We start from the raw sequence: 23,563 nt of genomic DNA on the forward strand, positions 1-23,563 counted from the left end.
TCTGCTTAAACCTCCATAACTTTTTATAATGTAGTGTGTTAAATTATGGTATATTTATATTTAGACATTTCATAAATGAATGTTTCATATTGCTGCTTTTATATTTAATGCTGAGGAGTTGAGTATCTTAAATTATTTTCTCCCTGTTTTAGTAATTTTCATCAGGGCCCACAATTTTCTTCAAACATATGGTTCATCCTGAGAAAGGTTAGAAAGGTAAAGAAGTAACACTTGAACTGGCAATATTATTTTTCCATGACTGCAATATTCTCTGGGTAATTATGCATTTCTAACTGAAGCCTTTAAATCTTGATGTTTTTCATCAGTGAACAGTTTGGTTTGGTAGTACTAATTAGAGATGGTTTTAAAATTTAGAACTTCAAAATTAGGATTGTTTCATTTAGTCTAATGCTTCTGACTTGTAATTCTTACAGTGATTGTTCATAGGATATTAGCTTTTCCACTTAAAGGTTTTTGTTTTCCAGATGATCTGTCTGTCTTATGATTAATTTTTTAAAACCACAAAAAATACGTTTGTCTCATTTTAGTATCAAGTCACTATTCCATTATTCATACAAGTCCCATCATGTGATTTATTACTTTTTAAAAGATAAATTTTTGATAGAATGAATTAACTATTTTAGAATAGCTTTTTATTGCATAACGATAATTCTCATAGATCCATCCAAATACATTACTTTTTTATTCTTTTTGTTCTTTTCTAAAGTAGTTTCCTATATGCATTGGTTGTTATTATTTGGAAATTATTAACTGAATAATGTTAAATAGGCAACTTTGAGGTAGAATACAACCAAACAAATGGAATTCTCAAGTTATCATTCTGTCAACTATTTCTAGAGTTTAGTTTTGAGCTTTAAAAACTGTACATGAAATTCTTAGGGAAAATAAACGAGAATGTACTGTTACTCTACAAATGAGGATACCACTGCTAAAAGTTGTATTTGGTAGTGCAATTTTAATATAGACAAATTTTATCTTTTTATAAGTGATTTGGATTTTTGGTGTGACTGTTTTCTTTAAAGATGAAAGTCAGGTTCCATGAAACTCTAATATTAGATGGATTTAGGTGAAGGTTAATACCTCTGGTTGTTTGAGGCCTGAAATATAAATAAGCAGTAGTGAACCTCTTACTACATTTCCTTCAAAGCAGCTACTTCGTAATGTAATATATGTGTCATTAATTCTAGAAATCTGTTAAACATTGATTTTGTGTTGTATCAGAGGAAGGTACAGAAGAGGAATGGCACTGATTAGTGGTTTCAGGGCACAGTATTGGAATCACCTGGGGAGCTCATAACATGCACATGCCTGGACTGCATCCCAGGCCTTTTGAGATAGAGTCCTGCTGGTTGGAGGACAGGCAATGTAGTTTGGTAAAATTCTCAGATAATTCTGATATACTCATTTGCATAAAATTACTGAAATTAATTTTATACTGAAGGAATACATAGTTTATCAGAGGAAGGAAAACTATATACTTGCAACAACATGGACTATGTGTAATGATAGCAATAATAATGATAGCCAACATTTGTAGGGCACTTACCTTGTGCAAAAGCATTGATTTTCAGGTACTGTAGACATTTGCACTAATCTTACTTCTCTATAGCCCTTTCTCAATACAACAGCCAGAACAATGTTTTTTTTTTTGAAATGGAGCCTCACTCTGTCACCAGGCTAGAGTACAGTGGTGCTATCTCAGCTTACTGCAACCTCTGCCTCCTGGGTTCAAGCCATTCTGCCTCAGCCTCCCAAGTAGCTATGACCATAGACGTGCACCAGCACACCTGGCTAGTGTGTGTGTGTATATATTTTTTTATAATAGAGATGGGGTTTCACTATGTTGGCCAGGCTGGTCTGGAACTCCTGACCTCAAGTGATCCTCCCACCTTGGCCTACCAAAGTTCCGGGATTACAGGTCTGAGCCATCCTGCCCGGCCAGAGCAATCTTTTAAAAACTTAAGTTAGATATTAGTCTTCTTGTTTAAAACCCTCTAATAAATTCTCATTGTGATTAGAATAAAATGTAAATTCCTTATTATGATTTGTAAGGTGGGTACTTGGTCTGGTTGGGCTCTGTGATGTCATCTTACATGATTCTTCCTGTGTTCATTATGTGTTTATTCCCACCTCTAGACATTCATACCTTCTCTTTTGGCTGGATTGCTTTTCTCCAGATCTGTGACAGGCTATTCTTACCAGATTTTTTTTTTTTTTGAGATGGAATTTTACTCTGTTGCCCGAGCTGGAGTACAGTGGGCGATCTTGGCTCACTGCACCCTCCACCTCCTGGGTTTAGGTGATTCTCCTGCCTCAGCCTCTCGAGTAGCTGGAACTACAGGCATGTGCCACCATGCCTGGCTAATTTTTGTATTTTTTGTAGAGGTGGGTTTTACCGTGTTGGCCAGGCTAGTCTTGAACTTCTGAGTTCAAGTGATTTGCCCACTTCAGCCTCTGTAAGTGCTGGGATTACTGGTGTGAACCACCGCACCTGGCCCTATTCTTACCATATTTAACCATCAGTGAGATTGCTGTTGTTTACTCTGTCTGAAGTTGCTCTTCCTCTGATTCCTCTCCCCTTAATATGTTTTTGGTTTATGGCACATATCACAATCTGAATTTTCCTTATCATTTACCTTATCATTTACTATTGTTTTTTCCTTCTTGGAATGTAAGCTCATTAAGCCCAGACATCTTGTATATTATATTCACGCCTATATCCTCTTTGATAAATCTGTGGGATCAAATAGTGTCCCTTGAAGCATCATCATACACAAATAAAATGATGATTCAGTTAACCTCTACTATAACAAGGTATGTTAGGCTTTTTCTTTATGTTTTCTCATGTGAAAGTATGTTAGAGTTGAACATTTTCTGTAAAATTGTTTAATATACAGTCATTGCCCCATAATGACCTTTTGGTCAATAATAGACTGCGTCAACAATGGTGGTTTCGTAACATTATAATGGAGCTGAAAAATATCTAATCCCTAGTGATTTAGCTGCTATAATTTTATAGTTTATTACATGACTCATGGGTTTGTGTTGATGTTGGTGTAAACAAACTTTCTGCACTGCCAGTTACATAAAAATATAGTACAATTTTGTCCAGTACACAGTACTGGACAATGAAAATAAACTGTTAATGGTTTATCTATTTACTATATGATAACTTTTATTATTTTTGAGTGTGCTCCTACTTATAAAAAGATAAATAGGCCAGGCATGGTGGCTCACACCTGTAATCCCAGCACCTTGCAAGGCTGAGGCAGGTGGCAGATCACCTGAGGTTGGGAGTTTGAGATCAGCCTGACCAACATGGAAAAACCGCATCTCTACTAAAAATACAAAATTAGCCAGGCGTGGTAGTCCATGCCTGTAATCCTAACTACTCAGGAAGTTGAGGCAGGAGAATCGTTTGAATCCGGGAGGCAGAGGTTGCGGTGAGCCAAGATTGTGCCATTACACTCCAGCCTGGGCAAGAAGAGTGAAACTCTGTCTATTAAAAAAAAAAAAAAAAAGTAACTATAAATCATCCCATGACAGGTCCTTCAGGAAATATTCCAGAAGAAGGCATTATTATTATAGGAGATAACAGCTCCAGTTATGTTGTTGCCCCTGAAGACCTTCCAGTGGGACAGGATATGGAGGTGGAACACAGGGATAGTGTAATGATCCTGACCCTATGTAGGCCTAGGCTAATTTGTGTGTGTTTTCATTTTTAACAAAAAAGTTAAAAAATAATTTAAAAATAGGAAGAAAAAAAGCTTATAAAATAAGAATATAGGAGCTGGACATGATAGCGTATGCCTGGTAGTCCCAACTACTTAGGAGGCTGAGGTGGGAGGATCCCTTGAGCCAAGGGATACCATCTCTAAGAAAAAGAAAAAATATTCCGGTTAGTTGTACAGTGTGTTTGTGTTTTATACTGTGTTACTACAAAAGTTATAATTTTTCTTAAACGTTTATGAAGTTACAGTAGGCTAAGGTTTATTATTAAAGAAATTTTAAAAATAAATTTACTGTAGCCTAAGTGTTTATAAAGTCTGCAGTAGTGTACAGTAATGTCCTACACCTTCACATTCACTCACTCACTGACCCAGAGCAGTTTCCAGCCCTGCAAGCTCCATTTATTATAGTTATACTGGGTATTTTTAATCTTTTATACCATATTTTTGCTATATTTCTTCTATGTTTAGATATATTTAAATACACAAATACTTACCATTGTGTCACAGTTGCGTGCTGTATTCAGTACATCAGCATGTGGTATGTGTTCTTAGTCTAGTAGCAAATAGGCCACACCATATAGCCTAGATGTGTAGTAGGCTATACCATCTAGGTTTCGATAAATAGACTCTGTGATGTTTATACAATGATGAAATTGCCAAGCAGTGCATTTCTTAGAACATATCTTGTCAAGCAGTGTATGATTGTTTCTTCTAACAAAGATGTCAGACCTTATACCAGTTATCTGTTGTGAAATAAACCATCTCAAACTTAGTGATATTATAAACTAACAAGAGTCATCATTATTACCTATCATGGGTCTAGGGCTTGTCTTGGCTCAGCTAGTTGGTTCTTGCTCCAGTTTTTATGTGGTTGCAGTTAGATGATTGCTGGGAGCCATGTACCAGAGCACCTGTGTGTAGCTTCTCAGTAAGACTTGAGTTTCCTTATAGCAAGTGGCTGATTTCAGAGGGCAAGTGGATGAAAGGAAAAGGGCAAAAGCCTAAGTGGCAACTGTATTAGCTTTTTTATCCTAGCCTTGGATGTCACGTAGCATCACTTCTATTTTTTTTTTTTTTTTTTGGTTGTTGTTGTTTTTTTTGAGAAGGGGTCTCTCTCTGTTGCCCACGCTGGAGTCCGGTGGCATGATCTTGGCTCACTGCAGCCTCTGCCTCCTGGATTCAAGCAATTCTCTTGCCTCAGCCTCCCGAGTAGCTGGGATTACAGGTGTCTGCTACCACGCCAGGCTAATTTTTATATTTTTAGTAGAGACAGGGTTTCATCATGTTGGCTAGTGTGGTCTCAAACTCCTAACCTCGTGATTCGCCTGCTTTGGCCTCCCAAAGTGCTGGGATTTACAGGCGTGAGCCACCACTCCTGGCCTGTATTTTGTTTTTAAGAAGCATGTCACTAAGACCAGCTCTTATTCCAGTGACAGGGAAGAGGATTTCACCTCTTGAGGGGAGAAGTGTAAAATATTTTGTGGAAAATGTAATACTTACCACAGACCTCATTCTACAAAATAGTGGCCTCTTGTTAGGGATTACATTCTAAAGTCAGTGTAAATAGAAGATATCATGATGGGAGACCATTATACAGTTTCTGTCCAGCACAATGAGGATTTTTCTCTTGGTTCAAGAAAAAGCCACTGTTTCTTCCACTGAATATCAAATAAGATATATTTGGCTTGTATTCACTGCCTCTGATGGAAAATAAGTACTAGAGAAGCATTCAGCAAGGTGCGATTATCAGATTTTGAGAGGCTCTGTGGAAAAGAAAATTGACATCGCTGTCAAACTTATTTCAAGACCTACATTTACTGAGTAAAGAAGGAAGGTAGGTAGAATTACTTGCATTATTACTTTTATTTTTAAATTAATTTAGAGAAATTATATAGCTCAATTCATATAAATAAATACATGAACGATGCAACTACTTTCTTTTCCCAAATCTTTGTTTCAAATAAGAAGGGAAATAACATGATTGAGAGTTCTCTTCCCTTTTTATAGTAAAAATAATGCAATACAGTGTTTAAGGGCATATAAGTGAATGAGAGATAGTGTTGACTTTAAGCTGCTGTGATATATGTCAGTTTAAAAATGCTAATGTGTCACCTTCAAGAGGATAAAGCAAAAAGAAAAAAATGCTAATGTGAGAACAAGCGTGCCAGCAAGCCATGATCACCCCACACCTAATAAAACAGGTAAACAGGAAAACATAAAAAGTACCTGTGAGGATGAATAGTATATATAAAATATTTTCAAAGAAACAATTTACTCTTATGTATCTTCAGTAGAAAGGAAAAACTATTATTTATTCAACTTAGGTATAATTGTCATGTTTTCTGTTGCTTATTCAATTTCTTTTGGGAAAGATAACACAGGTAAAGCCGCTCAATATGGCTTTGTGTTGGGCAGTTATGTTTCTTAGAAGAGCTAACAAAAATGTAGCTTTTATGCCCCCCCCTTTTTTTTTTAAACACAGAGAATCTAGGATTGAAGAGGTAACGTGTTTAGGATTACAGAATGGGAAATGGTGGAATCTAGACTCAAATGTAAAGCAGTATTATTTCCAAAGCAAGCTTCTTTTGTGTTCAGCTGTATTGTTTCTTGAATTTTCAGTGATTTATTGGTAGGCTTTTTGTTATCTTCTATTGAAATTATATTGTCAAGTGTTGAAATATGCAGGTTTTAACTAGTTGAATTGACACAGCTTGATTTTGTGCCACTTTTAAACTCACCCCTCCTCCCCTAGGGAGCAAAAACAAATAAAAACCACATATAAACGGCTTTCTAGGAACAGTAGTTTCAGATACTGCTTCCTAAATTGTTCAGATATCTTAGCTTTTCAGTTCTGTTTGTTCCAAGGTGGTCATATATTGTTATTTTTCAATAATCAGATTTAGTCGTTTGACATTTTTGTTTAGGGAATTACTATTAATTTTTTTAGACTATTAAGCATGGTAAACTTCAGATGTTCCTCTTTTTAAAGACCTCGTTCTTGTATATTCAGTGGTTTCACTTTTGTTACCTTGACCCAATGATGTTGAATCAGCAAATGGAAGAAAATATGACATTTTAATTATTTGCATCAAATTACATAATCTGGTGATGTATGAAGACTAAACTGTTAAATTACATTATTAATGACTTTCGTTTATTAAACCAAGCAGTGAGAGAGATGGTATCCGGACATTCCCCTCATTTTATAAGTCGTATTATTGGCTAAATAGTATCGAGACTGTTTTTAGCTCTGCCTTGCTAACTGAGTGATCTGTCTACAACTTAAATTAGACTATGTCACTTCTTTGCTTTTAAGTCTTAGAAACTGCTGCTTACGAAAGTCTGTATTACTTAGCATGGTATTTAAAACTTTTAAGTTCTGGCTCCCTGCTGACTACTCTAATGTAATTCCTATGTATCTCAAAAGTCTATCCTACCTAACAAAGTTCGTCAGCCAGCAACACCAGTTACTTTTTTTCTGTATGTAGAGATATTCTACACTTTGGTTTATATTCTATTCTGCCCTATTAGACTGACTGTCCTTTACCACTAGACAATTTGGTCTCCTTTTTTCCTCAGATTTGTAACTTTCTATATTCTTTTTAAGATGTGCTCTTGCTCTTTTGCTCAGAGTTGAGTGCAATAGTGCAATCATAGCTCACTATGACCTTGAACTCTTGGGCTCAAGCTGTCCTCTTGTCTCAGCCTCCCAAGTAGCTGGGCTACAGACATATACCACCATTGCTAATTTTATTTTTATTTTTAGAGACAGGGAGTTGTTATGTTGCCCAGGCTGGTCTTGAACTCCTGGCCTCAACTCCTGCCTCAGCTGGGATTAGAGGTGTGAGCCACCAGGCTGGGTGACTATCATGTTTTACCTAAAATTAGAAACTGCTTGAGGCAAGGACCATTGCCTTATTTATCTTCGTATCTTCAATGCTCAGCACCTAGTAGCAACTCAGAAAATGTTTGTTATCTTTCTGACGTATTTGTCATGTTTATATTTGTTGTATTTAGCATCAGAAAGCCAAATGTTGTCACTCAACATTAATTTGGCTGATTCCATTTATTTTAGTCCAGAACTGCTACTTAAGAGTTTAGGTTTGACCTTTTTGTGCCCGTGAAATCTACTTGTTTTGATAATAGATCTGAATTGGTTGAAGTGTAATGAAAAAGGCAGTCAGGTGTCTAGAAGTGACTGTGACAATTGCAGATTTATCTTGTTAGTGTATGACTGTTTTTTTCAGTGTTTAAAGTCTGTGTCACATTAGGTTTTCAGGTTTAGATTTCCTAACTTTGAAACACAAATTTTCCTCTTTAGAATAATAGGCATTGAGCCCTTGAGCATGGGTAGAAAGATGGAGACAGAGTGATTTGCACAATAATTAAGGATTATATTTATATTTGAATTTTCACTTATTTGAACTTTCAGATTTCAGCTCAAAAGCCTTGGTATAAGTATATTATAAAACTCCTTGGATGAAAGTAACTGAAACCAGTAAAAATAAGGTAATAAGAATGTAATAGTGTCTTATGGACGCTCAAGGACTAGAATGCAGTTAGTCTCAGAAAAGATGTAGAACAAATAACTGGAAGGCCATCAGGAATCCAGAACCATCACTCTTTTATATTTTTTTCTGTTCAAATGATCATTCTGTTTCTGTGTCCATATGGTAGAAGATGGCAGCTCCATAGATTATAGCTTTAGATGTTACAGTTCCGCTAAATGCAGAGACAGAATTGCTGTCTTTCAGTCCCATAGAGGATCACCCCTGTTCTGAGGGCTGTTCTCCCGTTTGAAAGGGGTGGCCCTCTGTGGTACCAGGTAACACTGCTCTTCTAGATGGAGCACATTGGAAAGAGGAAGGGCACCTGACTCAACCCAGTCAATCATTTTCTCTTTCCCTAGGATATGTAAGTGGGACTGAAAGATAGCAAGTCTGTGCAGGTTGCTTATTGTACATGCTGCTTGGCAAGCTGTATACCTGTAAGGGCTGCAGTTTTAAAATTTGTGCAAAGGTGCTTTATGGATTTGTGGTAACTTTTTCTCAGAGGAAGGAGGAGTCATTGTGAATTGGGCTATTCCAAGGGCGTCTGCTATGTCATTCTTTTGGGTATTTATTGTCCATCTTAGTATAGCCAGACTCTTGGCATTGAAATATTAGGTGGTATTATAAAGCTTTACTTATAAGTGGTAATAAGTAACCTTTGAAAATCCTTCTGTAATATAATGCTGAGAGTGATCTAGCTTTCTTTGGAAGGTTTTTGATGTTCCTAATCATTCCCAGCCTAAACTAACCTCGAGGAAAATGAGAACTTCAACCTGACCTCTCATTGTTTTGCCAATTCCTACCATTTTTTCTGTTTCCTTTTGTTCTATTATTTCTGTTCCTTCTGTTCAGATTAGGGAAAATAATAAACTTATAAAGAAATTCACCTTAGTAAATTTAGGGCCCTGTCTCTTCCAGATTAATTTGCATTTTAATAGAGGATGTACAAAGAGGGACCAGAAGAAATAACTAATGGTGGAATTTTATGCACTGTGGCACTCACGTCTAGAATTCTCAAATCAGGTCATGCTTTTCAGCAGGTTCGGTTTCTAGGGCAGTAGACACACTGCATAAAAACATTTTATTTACAGTCAGTTTCATTTAAAATACCACTTAAAGAACCAAAGAAGTAATTAGTATATTGAATTGAGTAGGCGGAGTTGAGGAGTCAGTAAGTAGTAAGGCAAAGGGCCTCACCTGAACAAAGGATTTGATTCAGTAGTAAATTGTATAAAGGCAAATTGGGAATTACTAAGGAGGTTTGGGGATTAAGTAATGTATTTTAGGTTTTTAAATGGGAAAGGGAGATAGTAAAATAAATGATTTTAAGGAAAAAAATTAGGTGCTGACTAAATAGAATTAGGGAATCAGTTTGGAATCTGTTGTGCTAATACATAAAACTGGGCTGAGGCCAGGCTGAGTGACTCATGCCTATAATTCCAGCACTTTGGGAGGCTGAGGCTGGGGCATTGCTTCAGGCCAGGAGTTCAAGACCAGCCTGGGCAACATAGTGAAACTCTTCTCTACAAAATGAAAACTAAAACAATTAGCCAGATGTGGTGGTGCACACATGTAGTCCCAGCTACTTGAGAGGCTGAGGTGGGAGGATCGCTTTGAGCCTAGGAGATTGATTATGCCATTGCCCTCCTGCTTAGGTGACAGAGGAGTCAGTGCCTCAAAAAAAAAAAAAAAGACATTTTGGGAGGCCGAGGCAGGCGGATCACAAGGTCAAGAGATCGAGACCATCCTGCTCAACATGGTGAAACCCCGTCTCTACTAAAAATACAAAAAATTAGCTGGGCATGGTGGCGCGTGCCTGTAATCCCAGCTACTCAGGAGGCTGAGGCAGGAGAATTGCCTGAACCCGGGAGGCGGAGGTTGCGGTGAGCCGAGATCGCACCATTGCACTCCAGCCTGGGTAACAAGAGCAAAACTCCGTCTCAAAAAAAAAAAAAAAAAAAGACATAAAAGTGGCATTAACTGATGTCCTATAATTTTTCTCTTAAATATGTTTTAATTGATGTATAATTCACTTATAATTTACCCTTTTAAAGTATACAATTCAGTAGTTTTTAGTATTTTTTACACTTTGTATACCCATTATCACTATTTAATTCTGAAACATTTCATCAGGGCTTCAAAAAAAACCAAAAACCCATACTCATTGACACTCACTCCCCATTCTTGTCTGTCCCCAGATCATGGCAACCTCTAATCTACTTTGTTGATTTGACTATTCCTGACATTTGATAAAAATCAAATCATACAATATGTGGCCTTTTGTGTCTGATTTAACATAGCTAATGTTTCCAAAGTTCATCCATGTTGTATCACGTATCAGTACCTCATCCTTTTTGTAGCTGAATAATATTCCATTATAGGGATAGATGACATTTTGTTTATTCATTGGCTAATGGACATTAAAAAAAAGTTGTTTTTACTTTTTGGTCACTGAATAAGGCTGCCATGAACATTAGTTACAAATTTTTCTAAGAACATGTGTTTTCAATCCTTTTGGATACCTGGGAGTGAAATTGTATCATATGGTAATTGTGTTTCACTTTTTGGAGGAACTGCCAACCTATTTTTCAAAGTGACCATACCATTTTGCATTCCCATCAGCTGTTTTTGAAGTTCCAATTTCTCCACATCCTCCCAGTTTGTTGTTGCCTATCTTGATTATAGCCATCCTAGTGTGTGTAAAATGGCATATCATTGTAATTTTGACTTGTATTGCCCAAATGACTAATGATATTAGCAACTTTATGGGCTTTTTGTGGCATCTGTTTTATCTTTGGAGAAATGCCTATTCAGACCCTTTGCCCATTTTTAAGTTTTTGTTTTTGTTTTTTGTTTAGTTGTAAGAGTTCTTTATTCTGGCTAACAGTTCATTATCAAATACACGATTTATAGATATTTTCTCCCATTCTGTGGTTTGTCTTTTTACTTTATTGGTAGTGCTAATATTTTTTATTTTAATAGGAATATCTCTAGTGTTTGTTTTATTCTGGACACTGATGGTTAGTTTTTTAATGAGGAAATACACTGTTTCTAATATACTAAGAATTTTGTCAAGAACAGATGTTGACTTTTATTTAGATGCCCTTTTGGTATTCCCCCTTTTGTCTTATTGTATGATGATGTATTGTCAGTAGATTTTTCTCATGTATATTCACCTTGGCATTCCTAGAATCAATTCTCCTTAGTCATGTTTTACTATTACTGTTGCATTTGAGTTGCTTCTGTATAATTTAGGATTTTTTGAAATATTCTTTAAATGTAACATTTTTGTTCTTGAGTCTAAATGTTAAATTTAGATTTCACGTTAGATTTAACATTAAATTTAGATTTAAATGTTAAATTTAGATTCAAGAATACTTCAAAAAATCCTAACTTACATAGACGCAACTAAATGGTTGCTTCATACTAACTTTGAGAGGTGTTGGTATCAGAGTTATATTGAATGTGAAATCTTCCTTCTTTCTTGTGAACCCGGAACCTTGTGATCAAATTTCACCCCCCTGAAAGTTTGCAAGCACTGGGTTCATGTTGTCTTTTACAGAAGTAACTTTGGCAGATTTCACCCATGATTTCATCTATGATTTTCCGTTTCTTCAGAAAATTTTTATAATTTATATAAAGTCATTTAATGTAAAGCACATTGCTATTTGAGCTTAGTAATTTTTTATTTTTTAAAAATACTTTTTGTTGGTTTGTTTTTGAGGCAGGGCCTCGCCCAGTCACCCAGTCTGGAGTGCAGTGGCATAATCATAGCTTACTGTAGCCTGATAGCCTCAAAATCTTGGACTCATGTGATCCTCCTGAGCAGCTGGGACAATAGGCACATTGTCACCATGCCCAGCTAATTTTGTAATTTTTTTGTAGAGATGAGGTGTCAGTATGTTGTGCAGGCTGGTCTCTAACTCCTGGCCTCAAGTGATCCTCCCACCTCAGCCTCCCAAAATGCTGGGATTATAGATGTGACCCACTGCACCTGGCCTAAAAATACTTTTTATCTGTGTTGTTAAATTACCATTCTAATTACTACTCGTATGTTTTATTTCTTTCAATCTGCTGGGAAATTGTCTGTTCTTTATGTTTTTCTACTTCCACCAAAAACAGAACAGAATGATGGATTTAATCATCATTTTTACTGTTTTTCTTTTCTAAATAATTAATTCCTGCTTTTTTCTTTAAATCCCTTCATTGAATGGAGATACTAAATGGGCAGTTGGATGTACAAGTTTGAGGTTTAGGAGAGTGGTCCAGGCTTCAGTGTAGCAGGCATTTCTAGTGTCCTGCATCACGGTTCTCTTGGCTCACCTCTGATTTTTAACCCCTCCTGCAGGAAATAGTACCATGAAGCTTAGACTCATCTCAGGCTGAGCTTCCTGCTGCAAACACACTCTTCATTTTTTGGCCCCAGTGATTTCTTTTCTGTGGGAGACCAACAAGATTAGAAAGCAAGCATAGATTGGTAGTGAGGCAGAGGTAATGCCTATAGAGGCAGTGCTGCTCCTGTATCTTACTGAATAGATAAAAAGCTCACCTCTCATCCTATCTGGAGATAATTTTGGGATACCATCTGTATGCTTCTTGAGAGATTTAAGTAGATTGATCCCCTGTTGTCTTTAGGGATGAAACTGTATATTGGCTTTTCTTCCATTCCTGTCTTATTCTTCCTGCTCCCTTAGGTCTTTCTCTAGACAAACTGCTTTTACTCAGGTTCTTACCTCAGCCCTTGCTTTTGGGAGAACCCAAACTAAGACAGCAGTCATTAGAGTACTTAGTATTTAAAAGGTAGATAAGAGTTTAGGAATTGAAACAGGATGATCACCAAAGATGTGAGTATATATAGAAAAGAAAGCCAAGATCTGTCTTCTTTGTATCATTAGGAATGTGTTAAGAGGTTGGCATAAAAAGGAGCAACTAGCAAAGGAAACTGACGTTTGACCAGTGATGTAGGAACAAAACTAGGAGAATGTGTGGTGTCTTGGAAGTGAAATGAAGAAAACTTGTAAAGTAAGGGGAGGTGATGCTGCTAAGAAAGCAAAGGGGAGATGTGAATCTAGGTTGTCTGTTGAATTAATTAATTAATTAATTAATTAATTAATTTTGAGACAGAGTCTTGCTCTGTCGCCCAGGCTGGAGTGCAGTGGTGCGATCTTGGCTCACTGCAACCTTTGCCTCCTGGGTTCAAGTGATTCTGCTGCCTCAGCCTCTTGAGTAGCTGGGATTACAGGCACGTGCTACGATGCTCAGCTGATTTTTGTATTATTAGTAGACATAGAATTTCACCATGTTGGCCAGGCTGGTCTTAAACTCCTGACCTCAAGTGATCTGCCTGCCTCAGCCTCCCAAAGTGCTGGGATTACAGGCATGAGCCACCACACCCAGCCATGTTTTTTTATTTTATTGTTATTTTTTTATTTTTCACGATGGAGTCTCACTTTGACACCTAGGCTGTAGTGCAGTGGCGCAATCTCAGCTCACTGCAGCCTTTACCTCCCAGGTTCAAGTGATTCTCTTGCCTCAGTCTCCCGAATTGCTGGAATTACAGGTGCCCGCCACCAACGCCTGGCTAATTTTTACATTTTTAGTAGAAATGGGATTTCACCATGTTGGCCAGGCTAGTCTTGAACTCCTGGCCTCAAGTGATCTGCCCACCTCAGCCTCCCAAAGTGCTGGGATTACAGGTGTGAGCCACTGTGCATGGCCAGATTATATATTGAATTTAGACATTTTAAGAACAGTTGGCCAGGCGCAGTGGCTCACGCCTGTAATCCCAGTTCTTTGGGAGGCCAAAGAGGGTGGATCATGAGGTCAGGAGATCGAGACCATCCTGGCCAACACGGTGAAACCCCGTCTCTACTAAAAATACAAAAATTAGCTGCGCACGGTGACGCATGCCTGTAATCCCAGCTACTCGGGAGGCTGAGGCAGGAGAATTGCTTGAACCCAGGAGGCAGAGGTCTCAGTGAGCCAAGCCACTGCACTCCAGCCTGGTGATAGAGGGAGACTCTGTCTCAAAAAAAAAAAAAAAAAAAAAAGAACAGTTTTTCTTGAAATGGTGGGGACAAAAGTGTGATTGGAGTGGATTTAGGAACACTTGATAGAATAATTTAAGACAGTGCATATGGACAACTTGTTTGAGGAATTTTTCTGTAAAAGGCAGCAGAGTAATGGGTTGGTAGCTATAGAGAGAGATGTAATTTCAGGAGAGGTTCTTTTTAAGATGAGAGAAAAAATATAGCTGCTTGATATAACATATTACTGTGTGTGGTCAAAATCAGTTTAGAATATTTTAGACTGTTTCTCTTTATAAGGATAAACTTAATATTCCCCATCATAATTAGGGTTCTTTCTGGTTAGTTTGACTGTCTTTTTCTGTTTCCATTTAGGGCTCCCTAAGTCATGCATAATGAATTAATGGAGGAAAAGAAGTTGTTAAAAGTTGCTAGGAGAAACAAAGGTGATTGGGAGTTACTCTGACATAGACATAAGCATTAGGAAATGAAGATAAGTGATGGAATATATGTAGGTAAATTAATCCTGCTACAGGATTTCGTTTTATGGGGAAAGAGTTTAGAATCCAGTCAAGACTGTGGAAGAGTCTGGGCGCAGTGGCTCACACCTGTAATCCCAGCACTTTGGGAAGCTGAGGTGCTTGGATCACTTGAGGCCAGGAGTTTGAGACCATCCTGGCCAACATGGTGAAATGCCATCTCTACTAAAAATACAAGAATTAGCTGCATGCAGTGGCACACATTTGTAATCCCGAGATCATGCCACTGTACTCCAGCCTGGTTGACAGAATGAGACTGTCTCACACACACAAAAAGATTATATGAGAAAGCTATTTCTAGGTTTGAAACAATGCCATGATTTAATTTCCCTGTCATATTAAGCAACAGCATTGTGATTATACGTATTTGTGATCCATATTGTCACAAATGTCTTTTTGCACAGCTTTTATTGACCTATTTGTTGAAAATAGCCACGTCAACTCTATGCTAGGAACAGGTGAAATTTACCCACATACTTCCATTCTTTATTTTCTGCAGTTTCACCTTTTCCAAGTATTGTTATAAGTCACATTGAGCTGTTTTTTTTTTTCCCTCATTCTCTTCCACCTCTTCCTTCAGATTATAGAATGGTCTAATTAATTAGACCATTCTATAATGGTCTTTCAGAATTAATTCTTTCAGAATTAATTCTGTCTGAGATGTTTGCATTTGTAGTCATATTTCTAATTGTGGAATGAACAAGTTTTTCTGTTCAAAAAAATTTGAGGCCCTCTTTCCTAAATTATGTCAGTCCTCCTACACTGAGATGGAAGAGAATTCCACAGATTCTTCTTCTACCTTGACCTATACTTTTAAAAATAGGGCTAGCAAAAATTGGTTGACTCAAGGAAGCCTTAATGATCTGAATTTCAGAGATAACAAGAGTTCTGTATAGGTGAATATGGCAGTTTTCCTGCCTCGGGACACGTGCCTAGTGTCAGTATAGGCAGATAATATGGGAAGACATTGAAGGGATAGGATAAAGGCATTCAAGAATTAGGATCCTTGAATGACATTATGGGCTTTAGGGAAGATGTGGGACTCTTGACGGACTCTCAAAGGCAAAAATCAAATAATTAAGCATGATACTTTGACCTATCTTCTCCTTTTACATTTTGCCAAGAAGTCGAAGGAGAGGAGAGGATTGTAAAGCATAGAGAAATCATGTAATCCTGCAAATTCAAGGAGTGCTTGAAATTTGGGACCCTGTTGGACTTGAATCTGAAGGTAAACTGAACCAAAAGTATTTGGAACTGCAACCCAAGCTTCTATTACCTCAGATTTGACAAGGTTGAAAAGGTGGCTGTGGGTAGTGATAGGGGTTGTGGGTTGGGCTGATTGCATATGAATTCAGTGTGATTAAAGCTACTGCCAGTCCCAGCTCAAATGGACTCTACTAGAAATATGAATTATGAACCATTTATCCTGGGAGAAGTAGAAGGAACTTACACTCCCTGGGAAATAACACTTAAAACAATATTATAGTTGGACGTGGTGGTTTTTGTCTATAATTCTAGCACTTTGAGAGGTGGAAGCAGGAGAATTGCTTTATCCAGGAGTTCAAGACTAGCCTGGGGAGCATAGTGGGACTGTCTTCATACAAAATAAAAAAATTGCTTAGTGTGGTGGTACAAGCCTATAGTCCCAGCTATTTGGGAGACTGAGGTTGGGGATTGCTTAAGCCTGGGAGGTTGAGGCTGCAGTGAGCTGAGATTGTGCCACTGTACTCCAGCCTGGGTAACTGAGACCCTGTCTAAAAAAAAAAAAAAAAGAAAACCCAAAACCAAGTGAACCAAAAAATCATACTGAATTTTTGACTGTTACTTTATAGTGTCTAGAATATTATAAAAACCATGAAACATACAAAGACAGGGAAAAGGCTGAATGTATAGGCTTGTAGATGACCCAGTTATTGGAATGAGGAGACAAGAACATTAAGGCAATTGGCAGGATAATATGTGGGGGATTGAGTATTTCAGGAGAATAATGGAAATTTAAAAAACCAAATGCATATCCTGGAACTGAAAAATAGAGTATCTTAAATTAAAAAATTGATCAAATAGCCTTAACGGCACAGATCTATGATAAGAAACAAAGATGGAAGGAAATGGTAAATGTGTGAATAAATATGAAAGTTTAGTTTCCAGTTTTTAAATTTATATACATGACAGTGGATAGCACAAAGCAAACAATAACAACGTATTATAGAATTTGTAGTATGAGAGCACAAAAGATGGAAGTAAATATACACATACTCTTTTACAGTACTTAGATTATATATGAAGTAGTATAATATTTGAAAATGGGCTATGATGAATGAAGAATGCATATTGTAAATTCTAGAGCAACCAAAAAAAGTAGGATAGCTAAAAGTCTATAAAAGGAGATAAAGTGGAATTTTCGAAAGGAAAACTTTATTAGAAGGTAAGAAAAGGGGGACAAAGAACAAATAGAAAATAATGATGAGGCTGGGCACGATGGCTCACATCTGTCATCCCAGCGCTTTGGGAGGCCGAGGCAGGGGGATCACTTGAGGTCAGGAGTTCGAGACCAGCCTGGCCAACGTGGGAAAACCCTGTCTCTACCAAAAATACAAAACTTAGCCAGGCATGGTGTTGGGCGCCTGTAGTCTCAGCTACTCAGAAGGCTGAGGCAGGAGAATCACTTGAACCCAAGAGGTGGAGGTTGCAGTGAGCCGAGATTGTGCCACTGCACTCCAGCCTGGTGACAGAGCAAGACTCCATCTTAAAAAAAAAAAAGAAAAGACGGGGTATGGTGGCTCATGCCTGTAATCACACAACATCGGAGGCTGAGGCGGGCGGATTACTAGGTCAGGAGATTGAGACCATCCTGGCTAACATAGTGAAACCCTGTCTCTACTAAAATAACAAAAAATTAGCTGGGCATGGTGGCACATGCCTGTAATCCCAGCTACTTGAGAGGCTAAGGCAGGGGAATTGCTTGAATTTGGGAGGCAGAGGTTGCAGTGAGCTGAGATCACACCACTGCACTCCAGCCTTGCTACAAAGCAAGACTCTCTCTCAAAAAAAAAAAGGAAATTAATGTATAGTTTCAAGTTCTGTCATAGCAATAATTACATAAAATATGAAAGATCTAAGCCCATCATTAAAACATAGAAATTATCACATTTGATTTCTAAAAAGATCCAGTATTATGCTTTCTACAAATGGTTACTTGAAATGTAAAGACATTTGGTTAAAAGTAATAGATGGAAATATATATCATATTAACACTAATCAAAAGAAAGCTCCTATGGCTATAGTGACATCTGACAAAATATTAAAAGACAGGGATTACTAGCAGGAAAAAAAGCCCTTATAATGTTAAAAGGATCTATTCACCAAGAAGATATGACCCCTAAATATCGATTCACTTTGTAGTGGACCTCCAACATACATGAAATAAAAATAGACAAAAGAATAGACAAATTTACAACTATAGTTAAGAGATGCTTATACTTTTTGGTAACTTACAGAAAAAGCCATAAATTGGTTAGAATATAGAAGATTTGAACACAACTGTCAACCAATTTTATCTAATTGACATTTATAGATGTCACTCTCAAATCCCCTTCACTCCACACCCACCAGGCTGCGTGCTCAGCCAGACCTCCAACACTCTCAGTGCAGCCCATGATTGGAAACTCACCATCATCAGGGTCGGTTTAAGAGATGGTTGCAGAGGGAGCTGGGTCTGGACGTGGACTCGATTGCTCTGTGGGTATCAGTTCTGCTGACACTTTGACCCAAAATAGATAAAATGCTGAGCAAGCAGTGTACGCTGGAGCCTCAGTGAGTCCATCTGCACAGTGGGGAGCATGAAGAGATGGTTTTGGCCAATACTTCTGCTTGTTCAGTTCTTCAGCTCACAACAAGGATGCTAATCTGTGAAGGTGACATTGTAGTACTGGTTAATTATACTTTATTGCTCACTGAAAAATATATAGCCAGGTATATCTTGTGATCTCTTTAGGTAAATAGAAAGTGTTCTGTATTAAAAAAACAAAACATTTATAGTGATTTTACTTTTCAATTTTTATAGTAATTCTCAAACTGAGACTTTTGTCAAAATAATCTCCAGTAGAGGATGGGGAGAGCTAAATGATAGTGGCTATAGTATGGATGAAATAAGATTGACCATGCATTGATTATTATTGAAACTGTGTTGGAAAAAGGAATCACATGACATTTTGTTTAAGACAAAGACTTTTGAGTTTTATACTGTACCTAATTTACTAAATCGGAATTTCTAGGGAAAGGATAATAGTGTCTATATTTTTCAAAAATAATGAGTGAATATTAACTACAATTACAGCCAAGTTTTGTTTTATTTTCTTCCTTATGAGCAGCTTTTTAAGTTGATGGCAGGATTTACTAGGGCAGTCTATGAATGGTCGCCCAGATCCTACTTATGAAAATATGAGCTCTTCTTTTTCTCTACTAAATTATTTCTATCTGCCTACAAATCCACTGTTGTATCTCTTCATTCATATTTGGCGCTAGCAACTACTTTAGTTTTCTAATGTTTTATGTAGCAAAACTACCTGAGTTGTCTATTCTAGTTCTTCTGTTCTTTCTTGAATTTCCTCCAAAGAGTGTTTTGCCCCACCAGCTAGAGGTGATCTTGTCAAGATAACCAGTCACTTTTATATTCATACACAGTGGCCATTCTAAGTCCTTATTAACAGAGTTTGTAACTTCTTCCTCCTTAAAACAGTTTTTTTTCCACTTGGCTTTTAGAATAGCACACTTTTTTTTTTTATCAGGGGAGAGGTGTTTCTTTTGCTTCACTTGACTGCTTCTTTTCAGTGTCCTTTGCTGGTCCTCTCTCTTCTTTCTAACCCTTAATTTTATAATGTTCTGGGGCTCAACCATTGAACCTATTCTCTTTTTTGTCTGCCCTCATGCCCCTGATGATCTCATCTAATTTCATTGCTTTAAATATCATCTATAAGCAGATGACTTTCAAATTTATATCCTCAGCTTGGATCTCTTACCACATCTCTGAATGCGTATATCCAGCTGCTTACACAGTGTCCTACTCACATACTTTTCAAGCATTTCAAACTAAAGGTTTTGAATACAAGCATCTCTTTTTCTCTCTGCCCTGCTTCTACCATGGTCTTCTTCCATTTCAGTTTACTGGCAGCTCCGTTCTATCAGGCTGTCATATCTGGGAGTGTATAGAGTGACAGAAGATTTGGTGGCCAACTTTGCTTGCTGTACACACAGGTTTTTTTGTGGCATGCAGAATATGTAGAATTCTTAGAGAATGTTAAACAACTTAGTCCTATACCATTTGGCATAGCGGCAAAGGATTTGATGTATTTAGGGTAGTTCTGTAATTTTGAAACACATAAATGAGTATCACTTGGAGTTTTTAAGAAAAAGATTATTTATTATGCATACACTTTATTAAGACTATTGTTTCGTGTTTTAGGCTGTCTCACTTTGGAATGTGTTGGCTGCAAGTACAGAAAACAGCAATAGTTTAAGCAAATAAGGGAATTAGTTTTCCCACATACCTAGAAATCCAGAAGTAGGGAATAGTTAGCATTAATTCAGCTGCAGCAGTGTTATTTGAAACCCCAGCTTGTTTTGTCTTTTTCTTCTGTTAGTCTTATTTATTGGCTGATTATTAATCCTCATGCTTGTTGACTTACAGTAATAGGTTGGTTGTTGCAGCGTTAGACACTGTGTACAGATGCAAGGCTAGAAAAATGAGCGAGTGGTGGTGTTAGATATATTTGCTCCAATTTATCAGGAAAGCAAATGTTTTCCCAGGATTAATCCTCATTTCACCCCCAAAGCAGACTTCAGAATATAAGTCTTTGATATTCACTGTGTTATCCATTTCTTATTTATCCCTCCAGGCATGGAAAGCTCAAAAGTAGTAATTGAGCTGGGCCCCTTACTGCCCTGAATAATCCAGAGTCTTGAAAGGAAAGCTAGGTCACACCTGTAAACGCAGCACTTTGGGAGGCTGAGGTGGATGGGAGAATTATTGAGCTCAGGCATTTGAGACCAGCTTGGGCAACATGGTGAGACTCTGTCTCTAAAAAAAAAAGGTAGCTGAGTGTGGTTAGCTGGGTGCACGCTTATAGTCCCAGCCCCTCAGAAGGCTAAGGCAGGAGGATCGTTTGAGCCCAGGAGGTCGAGGCTGAAGTGAGCCATGATTTTGACACTGCATTCCAGCCTGGGCAACAGACCAAGACCCTGTCTCCCCCCCACACAAAAAAAAGGCATAGTGGCTCACACCTGTAATCCCAGCACTTTGGGAGGCCAAGGCAGGTAGATCACTTGAGCTCAGTTTGAGACCAGCCCAGCCAACATGACAAAACCCCGTCTCTACTAAAAATACAAAAAAAAACTAGCCAGGTGTTGTGGCGTACACCTGTAATCCCAGCTACTCAGGAGGCTGAGGCAGGAGAATCGCTTGAACCCAGGAAGCAGAGGTTGCGGTGAGCTGAGATTGCACTACTGCACTCCAGTCTGGGCAACAGAGTGATAAGTCTCAAAAAAATAAAAAAAAGTCTTAGAAGGGAAAATAAATTCCATAAGCATCATTAACAGTGCCTGTCACATAGAACTATGAAAAATTACCAAAATATAATTGGCCATTCAAGTTTATTTGCATGGAAAATTATTTATTTCTCAGTAAGTTCAAATTAATGGCATTTTAATGGTATGTGAAAGAGTGTTTATATAATGAGGGCTCTCAATAGTTTATAAATGTATGAAGACTATTCACTATAAAGATAGCCATTTGGCTGGGTGCAGTGGCTCACATTTGTAATCCCAGCACTTTGGGAGACTGAGGTGGGAGAATTGCTTAAGCGCAGGAGTTCGAGACCAGCATAGCCAACATAGTGAGACCCTGTCTCTACAAAAAGTTTTAAAATTAGCAGGGTAGGGTGGTGTTATAAGTAAAATTTTGATGCCATAAAAGAAACAGCACTCGGAAGGCTGAGTGTGGTGGCTCACGCCTGTAATCTTAACACTTTGGGAGGCCGAGTTGGGTGGATCGCCTGAGGTCGGGAGTTCAAGACCAGCCTGATCAACATGGAGAAACTGTCTATACTAAAAAATACAAAAAAAATGTAGCCAGGTGTGGTGGCACATGCCTATAATCCCAGCTACTTGGGAAGATGCTTGAACCTGGGAGGCGGAGGTTGTGGTGAGCCCAGATCGCACCATTGCACTCCAGCCTGGGCAACAAGAGTGAAACTCCATCTAAAAAAAAAAAAAAAAGAAATAGCACTTGAAGATAAATCCTCTTAGCAAGGCAGTTTACTTCTATAGAAGGGTGCGGCGTATGGATGGAGCAATGGTAGCCACACGCTTGGACAAGGAGGGAAAGGGTACTTATGCCTGATGGGGGGGGGGCGGGGGCTGCGGGGGTTGGGAGGTAGGGAGGTGGGGGAAGTGTTTTCCCCTACTGCTGTGTTGTTCCCATATTGGCTAGGGTTAGACCGCACAAGCTAGACTAATTCCAACTGGCTGTTCTAAAAAGAGCAGAGATCCAAGCTGGAGTGGCAGGGTGGGTGTGTTGGCGAAGGTTGGTTATGGACGAATCAGAGCAAGTAGCCAGGGGTGACCTAGGTCAAAGAAAGTGACTGGAGCAGATGACCGGGATGAGTCAGGATGGAGCCTCAGGCAAGGGGAACAGATGTGAACTACTGATTAGAACCAGTGGAGAAGGTTGTTTACTGGAATTACAAGGAAGTGAAACTTTAAAATAGAGAATTAAAGAATAAGAGAGCTGAACACACATACTAATTCTTTGAAGAGAAACTTGGGGTTCACTGTTATAGTGGTATGCACCTGTACTACTTAGGAGGCTACTTAGGAGGCTGAGGTGGGAGGATTGATTGAGTCTGGGAGTTTGAGGCTGCAGTGAGCCATGTTTGTGCCACTGGACTCCAGCCTAGGTGACAGAGTGAGAACCAGTCTCTTAAAAAAAAAAATGCTAATCATTTATTTAGAAACTAGTGAATTTGTGTCTGTGTGTGTTTTAAGAGGCTACTATTTTGGTTTGACTATTTGGTCTTAACTGTTTTCAGTTTACAAATTTAAATTTTTGAGAAGTTTAACTTTTTTATAAATTAGAAATTAAAAGATGTTTCTTAAAGTCATAAAGATCCATTTTTATTGTTAATTTTGGTTCTCTTTTTGCTTTCCATAGAATGTTGGCTCAATTAAGAAACATCAGGGAGATAAATTCAACCCAGTGGTAAGTAACTTTGATTTCTTTTGGTAGAAAGTTTTCAGCAGCCAGTTGCAGGGACACATGCCTGTAATCCCAGCACTTTGGGAGACCAGTGTGAGAGGATCACTTGAGTCCAGGAGTTCAAGACCAACCTGGGCAAAATGGTGAAATTCCCATCTCTGCAGAAATTACAAAAAGTAGCTGGGCATGGTGGATGGTGGCATAATGGTAGCCTTGGGAGGCTGAAGTGGGAAGATCCCTTGAGCCTGGAGGAGTCTCTTTCTGTCGCCCAGGCTGGAGTGCAGTGGTGAAATCTTGGCTCACTGCAACCTCCGCCTCCTGGGTTCAAGTGATTCTCCTGCCTCAGCCTCCCGAGTAGCTGGGACTACAGACACATGCCACCATGCCTGGCTAATTTTTTGTATTTTTAGTAGAGACGGTGTTTAACCATGTTAACCAGGATGGT

At 38.2% G+C, this 23,563-nt stretch overlaps 1 protein-coding gene across 5 annotated transcripts in view; it reads left to right on the forward strand.

Moving 5' to 3' along the window:
* ERBIN (erbb2 interacting protein) overlaps positions 1 to 23,563 on the forward strand; it is a 152,695-nt gene that overhangs the window by 29,185 nt on the left and 99,947 nt on the right. For all 5 annotated transcript variants that reach the window (XM_012462252.3, XM_012462253.2, XM_012462254.3 and 2 more), the window contains exon 2: positions 23,074 to 23,121. The gene's annotated coding sequence lies outside the window, so the exon portion shown is untranslated. The remainder of the gene's footprint in view (positions 1 to 23,073; positions 23,122 to 23,563) is intronic.

This window comes from Aotus nancymaae, unplaced genomic scaffold (assembly GCF_030222135.1).
Source record: "Aotus nancymaae isolate 86718 unplaced genomic scaffold, 86718_ANA_hifiasm-v0.15.2.pri h1tg000014l, whole genome shotgun sequence".
NCBI lineage: Eukaryota > Metazoa > Chordata > Mammalia > Primates > Aotidae > Aotus > Aotus nancymaae.